This window comes from Miscanthus floridulus, chromosome 5 (assembly GCF_019320115.1).
Source record: "Miscanthus floridulus cultivar M001 chromosome 5, ASM1932011v1, whole genome shotgun sequence".
In the NCBI taxonomy this organism is placed as follows: domain Eukaryota; kingdom Viridiplantae; phylum Streptophyta; class Magnoliopsida; order Poales; family Poaceae; genus Miscanthus; species Miscanthus floridulus.
The window spans coordinates 22,931,810-22,940,344 of NC_089584.1; the positions used below are offsets into that span (position 1 = coordinate 22,931,810).

Genomic DNA, 8,535 nt, shown 5'->3' on the forward strand with positions numbered 1-8,535 from the left:
TATATAGCATGTTATGATAGCTATTGGCGCTCCACCGCCACGGCCTTCACCCTAGCTTGATCAGCATGCCACCACTTCTATGACTCCAGCTTTATAGCCTAGTGGGCTTCAGAGTCAGGGACAACCACCAGCACAGTTTGCTTCACCTACAGAGCAGGTGTCCCAGTGGTTTGCTTCGTCAGTGCTAGCCCCGCAGTTCACACCGGCTCAGACTTCCTCGCTGCTAGTGCCAGAGACTACAGTGTCTAGGAGCCTTGGTGCTTCGTTCAGTGAGATGACAGGGCAGCCTACTCCGCCATATTTACATGTCCTAGGTCCTTCTATAGTTGCACCTATTACCGAGACTACAGAGACGCTCCCTTCCTCAGTGGCATCATTAGAGCCGGCTGCTATAGTCATACCAGCACAGTCTACAGCAGCTCCAGTCCCTGATCCGACCCAGACTGCTTCAGTGTCACTTCCAACTATAGAGGGTGAGACTGCTCAGAGCTCAGGGTCAGATGATGATGGCACGTAGTTCCAGCTCGCTCCTCGTACCTCAGCGCCCGGCTCATTCGCTACAGCCCCGCCAACCGACCCTTAGGTTTTGGTGTTTGACGCCAAAGGGGGAGAGGGATCGAGTATGTTAGACTTAGGAGGAGCAACATATCTAGGAGGAGCTTAGTTTATCTATTAGCTTATCTATTACATTTGAAGTTTTATGTGTGATACACTATTATGCATTTGTCGTGTGTTTACTTTTATGCATCAAACTATATTTATGTGATAGTGATATCTACGTGATTGTGATATATGACATGTGTGCTCTCTATTTTGAATTATTTATATGTCATATCACTTGTGTTGAGCTCATTTGCTTTGCTTCCGTGTTTTACTCCGATGCAAATGAGCTTTATTACTTGTACTCATGCTTATTTCATATCTTTTAAGTACATCATGTTGGCTTGGGTCATATAAGCTTGCCTAACTTTTTTGTTCTTATTGTCAAAAGCTTATATGATCCAAGCATGTTAAAAACCTTATCTCTTTCACATACTCAAGGTGGTATTGTCATCAATCACCAAAAAGGGGGAGATTGAAAGCATCTAGGCCCCTAGTTGGGTTTCGGTGATTAATGACAATACGTGATTACTATGACTAACGTGTGTTTTACAGAGGCAATTAAGTTAGGTTATGGTAATGGAGATCGATTGGGCAATCATGGTGGTCATGCCCCTACGATGAAAATCATTTTGGTTTTCAAAGGATGGACGACATGGTTAAGGATGGACTAGTTTTAAGTGTCGATTGGAGGTGAAGAGACACTTAGAGTAGTTTAGGACTTTGTTTTTTTCCTTTGGCCGTACTATTAAGGGGGGTATGGACGGGTAGCTTGATCTAGGTGAGTCTAGTGAGTTAGGTGTGGTGCACACTTGCTAAATCTAGCACTAGGTAGCTCCAAAATAGCCCTTAGATCTAATGGAGCAAACTTCATTCACGTATGATCGAGAGTTGGAAGTGAATGGAGGGTCAAATACTGACCGGACGCTGGCGCAGAGTCCGGTCAATTCATTTGACCAAGGTGATTTCGTCTGGTGCGACTGAACGCTGAGAGGTGAAGTGACCGGACGCTGAGGGCCAGTGTCTGGTCGACTCCAGTAAGGTTCCAGAGAGGGAAAATCACGACCGGACGCGTTCGGTCAGTGCTGACCGGACGCTATCCAACGTCCGGTTACCACTTAAACACTGGAGTTTGGAGAGAACTGACCGGAGTGTCCAGTCAACATGACTGGAGCGTCCGGTCACCCCGCAGAGACACATAACGGTTCGTTTTTCAGCCGGTGTTATAAATACTTCCTCCACTCGTGTGTGGGGGTACTTTTGCTCATTCCAATAGATGAGAAACACCTTTGAGAGTGCCAAGAAGAGCAAGGTCCTAGTGAGGTGATTGAGATTTGAGAATACCAAAGAGAGCCCTCATTAGTGAAAGCAAGAGTAGCAAAGTGTGCATCCACCCTTCTCATTAGGCTTGTCGTGGTCAAGTGAGAGTTCGTGCTTGTTACTCTTGGTGATCGCCATCATCTAGACGGCTTGGTGGTGATTAAGAGCTTGGTGATCATCCGGAGAGCTTGTGGATGACCCAACTCAAGTTGTGAGTGGTTGTGGGTGATTCACCATAATGGAGCGTCAAAGAATCAACCTGTAGAGAGCACTTGATCCTTACACGGATTAAGGGGGAGCTACACCCTTGCATGGATGCTCCAATGAGGACTAGTGGGGAGTGGCGACTCTCTGATATCTCGACAAAACATCACCGTGTTCCTCCTTCTCTCTTTACTTTGTGCATGAGCATCGTGGCTGCAGCGTCGGGCCCACACAGCTTGGTGGCACGACTGGGAGCCACTGTGGCTAGCTCAGCCCGGCATGCGGTCGGCAGCCGCGATGGCCGGCCAGCGGGGCAGCGACCATGGCCAGGAGCATAGCACCACGCGGCAGCGGCCATAGGCGGTCACAGCTGGCCAGACGTGGCGGCTACAACATCGGCTTTGACCCGCGCACGGCCAGGACTGGCAGCAGCGTGCACGTGCGATAACCGCACCCGCAGCCCGAACGGCTAGAAACGGTGCTACGCACGCTTTTTAAAGCGAAACAAAAACTAGTTAGCACTTCGGTCGAGGCTTAACCAAATACACAAACCCAATGTCGGTACTACCAGTTAGCTAGCAAAACCATCTACATGCCTAGAGAACAACCAGAGAGGGAGGTGGAGAAGTGCCAAGATGGGTTTGTCACACTAGATGCTGGTTCGCGAACATAGTGCCTAACGTGGTTCATAGCGCGTTCTTACGAAGTTCAAGCAATTTTTAAGAGTGTCATAACACCCAACACCACTGTGACCTATACCATTCTCCCATACTCACTTAGATGCAATCAACCATACCAGAGCTTGTAGCTAGTGTTTAAGAATTTTAGTCAAAATTTAAATGCCAAAATGGCGTGGTCATAAGGCAATAAGACCCTGTCATTTTAGTTCTAGAAGCTGAAATTAAATGCCAAATTCAATTCTTGAGCTATCAATAGGCTATTGAACAACATTTATTTACCGAAACAAAAGTTGCATTTTCATCTACTAATCTTGTACTTCAAAATTTATTTAAGTTCTAGATGCAAGTTTTATTTTATTTCTATTTATAAAAATTGTTTATTATTACATGTGCGTTTTAAATTTTTAAACCCAAGAACGTGTTTTGATAATTTCTTTCAGGCCTTAATCTAGGACTAAGCGAGCTCGTAACACCAGAGGTGTTACAGTAGTTACCTTGGTAGTTCGGCCTCTATTGGTTCCATCCTTGATTCTGTTGAGGACGACATGTAGTTCACATCCTCTTGGGTTTCGGAACAATTATTCCTTGAATGCCTAGTGTCACCACACACTTCACAAGTTATGCGGAAATCATTGATGTGCATGACTTCTTTCTTCTCACTAACTCGGTCTTCAAGTTTCTTCATCAGCAGGTCCATCTTGACAGACAACATGTCTACCTCCTTGAGTTGATGCATACCTCCACCTCTCTTGCAAGTCTGAGTATGTTCTTTATTTCGCTTTGGTTGGAGGCCATCTTCTCAATAAGAGCTGTTGCATCTCTAACGGTAAGTGATAAGAAAACACCTCCAGCAGCAGCATCCATTGTCTTACGGGTGCTAGTGGTCAGCCTATGGTAGAAGGTCTGCATGAGTAGCCAATTCTCCATCACATGATAAGGACATTCTAATATATAGTCTTGGAAACGTTCCCATGCCCTAGGGACAGATTCATCATATTGTTGCTGAAAACTTGAGATTCTTCCACACAGAGCATTGGTCTTGTTTATGGGAAAGAACTTGGCTAGGAAGGCAGTGGAGCAGATATCCCATGTATTATTCTTGTCTTTGTTGGTGTAGAACCACTGCTTAGGCTTCCCCAAGAGTGAGAATGAGAAAATGCAGAGTAAAATGGCATCTTTGGTTACTCCCTTGATAGTGAAGGTGCTGCAAATCTCCATAAAGTGTTGGAGATGTTGAAAGCCCTAGTTTGATTTTGGATAGTTGATGAAACCTAGAGACTAATCATTGTGCTAAGTGTGTAGACATAAAATGATAAGTCCCATGCCAAGTGGTGGAGCTAGATGATGGTCATGGTGATAGAGGTGACCAAAAGATTATCAAGTGCTTCACATTTAGAACAGAAGAAAGAGAAAAACAAAAATAGGCTCAAGGCAAAGGTATATGTGATAGGACCATTTTTGTTTTGCACTCAAGATATCATAGAGGGTGTGAGTGACTTAGGATTGATAGCCATACTATAAAGAGGGGAATTCTTTGGCTAAATGGTTTATCGAGTGCCACTAGGTGACATGATTCATGCATTGCATTTAGGAACCTAGTGTGCTAACATGTGACCCTTGTTAAATGCTTTGGAAAATGCTAACACACGTGCATACAAGTTCTACACTTTGTGGTTAGCAAGTTGGAAGCAAGGGTGAAGCGGTTGCAGACTTTGAAAAAGAAAAGGAGGAGACAGACAGTGACCGGACATTGAGCTAGTCACAACCGGACGCTGATGTCAGCGTCAGGTCAGTTCTTTGCCATGGCGCGTGGCTGGCCGAGAGCGAAGAAGTTTGATCGGACGCTGCCCTGGCTTGACCGGCGCGTCAGGTCACTTGTTGGTGGCATGCGTACGCTGTGGATCTGACATGTAGGGCCCACGTCTGATGGCCGATGACGTATGCTAATGTCATCATGGCTCATGCGTGCAGAGAAGAAGAGAGACGATCGGACGCTGGGGCGCGTTAGGTCGGCATTGACCTGACGCGTCCAGTTAGTATTTTCATGCGGTGAACCCTCTCTGGAAACGAACGGACGCCAGGCAGTGCGACATCAGGCGCGTCCGGTCGTCCTTTGACCGTGACCTTGACTATTCAGTGACCGTTGGAGATCAACGTACGATATTCGAACGTGAACACATGGCTAGCATCGGTGTAGTAAGGCACGAGCAACCGAACGCTAAGGCTGTGTCCGGTCAACCCGACAGGTGCATCCAGTCAGCTCGGGCAGTACCCCTTTATGACCCTAACAGCTCTATTTGTTTTGGGGGTTTATAAATAGTTGGTGGCCGGCTCCAAGCCTTTGCTCTTGGTACTTTGACATACTTGACATCCTTGTGAGCCTAAGCAAACACCTCCCACTCATCTCCATCCTTGATTCATCATCAAAGTGAGATTAGGAGTGATTCCTAGTGCATTTGCTTGTGAGTTTGCATCTAGTGGCACCTGGGGATCGTTTGAGCTACGGGATTCTTGTTACTCTTGGTGGTTACCGCTACCTAGATGGCTTGGAGCAGCAAAGGAGTTGTGGCAAGAGTTGGTGATTGTTCTTGGCCACCTCCCGATGATTGTGAGGGGTTATTGTGCCTTCCCTGGCAGAGCACCAAAGGCAACTCTAGTGGATTACGCGTGTCATTGAGCTACCTCACTTGTGGGTAGGTTCTTGTGGTGTCCACGGGTTGGATGAGGTTCGTGCTACACCTCTTAGCCATCGAACCACCAAGTGTTGGTCGACACAACAGGGACGTAGCGTGCCGATAAGCACATGAACCATGGGAGAAAAATACTTGTGTCTCTTTCCATTTGGTATTCTCCCAGTGTATTGGTTGGTTATCATCTTGGTGATTGGTTCATCCCCTACGCGACAGTATAACAATCTTGACCTCACATTTACTTTCCCGCAAAGTAGAGTATTTTGCTCTCTTGTTTAGATTGTTAGAGTAGCTTTTCTTGCTAGCCTTGTTCGCCTAGAGTAGCAAATAGTGACATAGCAAATTATGTGCCTAGTGATCATAGTGACTAGAATTGATTAGGTAGGTGACTTGCAACCCTTGTAGAGCTAGAGCAAAACTTGCACTTCGCCAGTTGTCTTACTAATCAAGTTGCTCTAGTGTTTTGTAGAATTTTAATGGGCTATTCACCCCCCTCTAGCCATAGTAGGACCTTTCAGATGTGCACTTGCATCTTCATGTGCCTTCCTAGAAAATTGGCTGGCTTGTACCATATTGATGAGCGTGGGCTTGAGTTCAAATCCATTATCTCCAACATTGACTTCAGGTCTAGTACGGATGTTAGCTGTAGTTGGATCAGAGAATTCACGAAGACTCTTGTTAGCCATGGCTTCAAATTCTAGGGTTAAGCTTCGCCTTATACGGTTGTCCTCCGACTCTAAAGCTGATACTCTCTTGAGTTTAGCCTTAGTTCTCTTGAGTAGTGCTTCTGGATCGTCAATGAAGTTTGTTAGAAGGTCAAAACCGGTCATATATTACCCTGCATAAGATACACGAGTAGACAAAACAAGGGTAATCCTATTTAAGCAGAGGTCAATGGTTATTTCAATCACATCAAATAATATAAGTTTATCAATACTTCCTGTGCTAGCTACCTTCCTCGGCAACAGCGCCAAAAATGCTTGTTGGTATTTATTAACTTGTCACTTATTTTAGTAGCCACTTATTAATTACCTACACCTCTAACATTACTTGAACTAGGTTGTCAGCCCCAATGATGGTGCCAGAAATGTTTGTTGGTACTACCTAGCATTGCTACTAGAATAATACTAAGTAGATGTTTATCATTTTATGTGACTAGAAAGAATATAAATACATGAATGAAACGGATTCTGCAAGCGGACAGATAATTATACCATTATAGCATTTTACCTAAGAGTATTCTAGGTATCGTTATTTATATTTTACCACAGGAAAGGTGTGCTTTGGACATGTATTGATAACTTATAACATTGATGGAGAAATAAACCATAACAATATCTCTACTCATAACAGAGGTAAGTCACAAGATAAAAGATATATATGATAAGCATTGATCAAGTTTATAATAATGATAAATAAATCTCTAAGAGCACTCCTATCTATAGCATTAGCATGGTCAGGTTAGAATATTAGAGGAATAATTCCTATGTCATTCTTAATTACAAGTCAAAGCATACATTGATTAGTGCAATTACACTTAGTAGTCACTGCTAAGATCACCACTGAATCCACACATAAGAGGCATTACTTTGGGAAGTTCGAGAACAGAGCTTTCCCTTCCTTTGCAATCGGGCCCTACTTCTATGACCTATATAGTTTGGTTGTTTTTATGCACTGTTCACTGTAAGGAGCACATATTCTGGTAGGAAACAAAAGCAGAGAATGGGGATTCAGAGGACCAAATGAAGTGGAATGCTGAAGAGACAGGCACACGCCTTCTGTTTGTGTGCAAGAGAAACATACCTATTGAAGTGGCACAGATGAAGGCTGGAGCCACACAGGCGCCTAGGATGTGGAAACAAAATGTCAATCAATCTGAAATCAACAGGGAAAATGGTTGCTGAAACATTAAGTTTGGATCTATCTACTGTTAATAAAAATACTTGTTTAAAAAGCACTCCAAATTATAGCAGAAAAAATCACAGTTTTGCAGATAAATGTAGAGCATGATGACTGTTAGCCATGTCAGTTTATGGCATGGTGAATGTATCTGCCATCCACGGTAGATGAGCCAATTCATGTTGTTTGCATCACGGTAACATCTCCAAGTCAAAGCTCGCTGCATGGAGCGTCTGCTGTGAAAACAGATTTGCTTGTAGATTCGCTTTGCTTAAATGGATGATAAAGCTTTGGTGGTATATATGTTACCTTGAAAATGGTGACATATAAGTTAAATGGTACTGCAATCTCTTTTGCAATTTCATCTGGGTGCATGCTGTATGCGTTTAGTCTTCCAATGCCTGTGTATTGTTGATGTGTATCTGAAATTGGTTAATGGCGATGGTAATTCATGATGTACCCTTTGTATTGGGTATAGATAATTGGCATACGATGGGGACATAGTACCTTTGCTGTTTTGTGGTGCTTCCACAGATGACCAATGGATGTACCGTGCTTTGAACAGGTGTGGCTGAAGCCTGTAATATGCATTAGATATTATATGAATATGTCAATAGATGACATGTCAGTAAAAAAGATCATATTTTTTGGGGGTACAATGCTAATGGTTCACCTGTCTGGCAGCAAGACACTATTGTGTTTCAACCTATGTTCTAGAACTATAGTAATTAGGTGTGTTATTAGCAAGAAGGGAAGCCTTTTCTTTAAGGAAAGGGAAATACTATATCTTAACTGTAGAAGTATGTGGCCACCTCAAACTATGCATGAAGATATGATCGGAGATACATGCAGTAGACGATGCATTTGTCTCAGTACTGTCAAGAGTGATTTGCTTGAATATAGTACTGAGACATGGATTCATTCTATGATAAGACAAAATAATTTTGATTGACCTCATTTGCTATCTTATTTAGTGAAGCGGAACTTTCCTCAGAAAATAAAAATAGCTGATGGGAGCATTTGCTTTAATTTCTAGCAGGTTATGCACTACGTAAAAAGAAAGCCAAATTTTGAACGTTTAAGGTTTAAATGAACCAGAAGTGTTCATTAAGCACATCGGTGACTTGGATTTCGAAAGGCAT

At 43.6% G+C, this 8,535-nt stretch overlaps 1 long non-coding RNA gene and 1 other non-coding gene across 2 annotated transcripts; one reads left to right on the top strand and one right to left on the bottom strand.

Annotated features, from left to right (window-relative positions):
• Nucleotides 1-3,729: 3,729 nt before the first annotated feature.
• LOC136455712 (small nucleolar RNA R71) lies at nucleotides 3,730-3,838 on the top strand. Its single transcript, XR_010759189.1, has one exon. It is a non-coding gene; the product is annotated as a small nucleolar RNA R71 (small nucleolar RNA).
• Nucleotides 3,839-7,543: 3,705 nt separating this feature from the next.
• On the bottom strand, nucleotides 7,544-8,277 carry LOC136451764 (uncharacterized). The gene is made up of 3 exons (XR_010758641.1): nucleotides 7,901-8,277; nucleotides 7,703-7,794; nucleotides 7,544-7,626 (listed from the first exon to the last, which is right to left on the bottom strand). It is a non-coding gene; the product is annotated as an uncharacterized lncRNA (long non-coding RNA).
• Nucleotides 8,278-8,535: the final 258 nt, after the last annotated feature.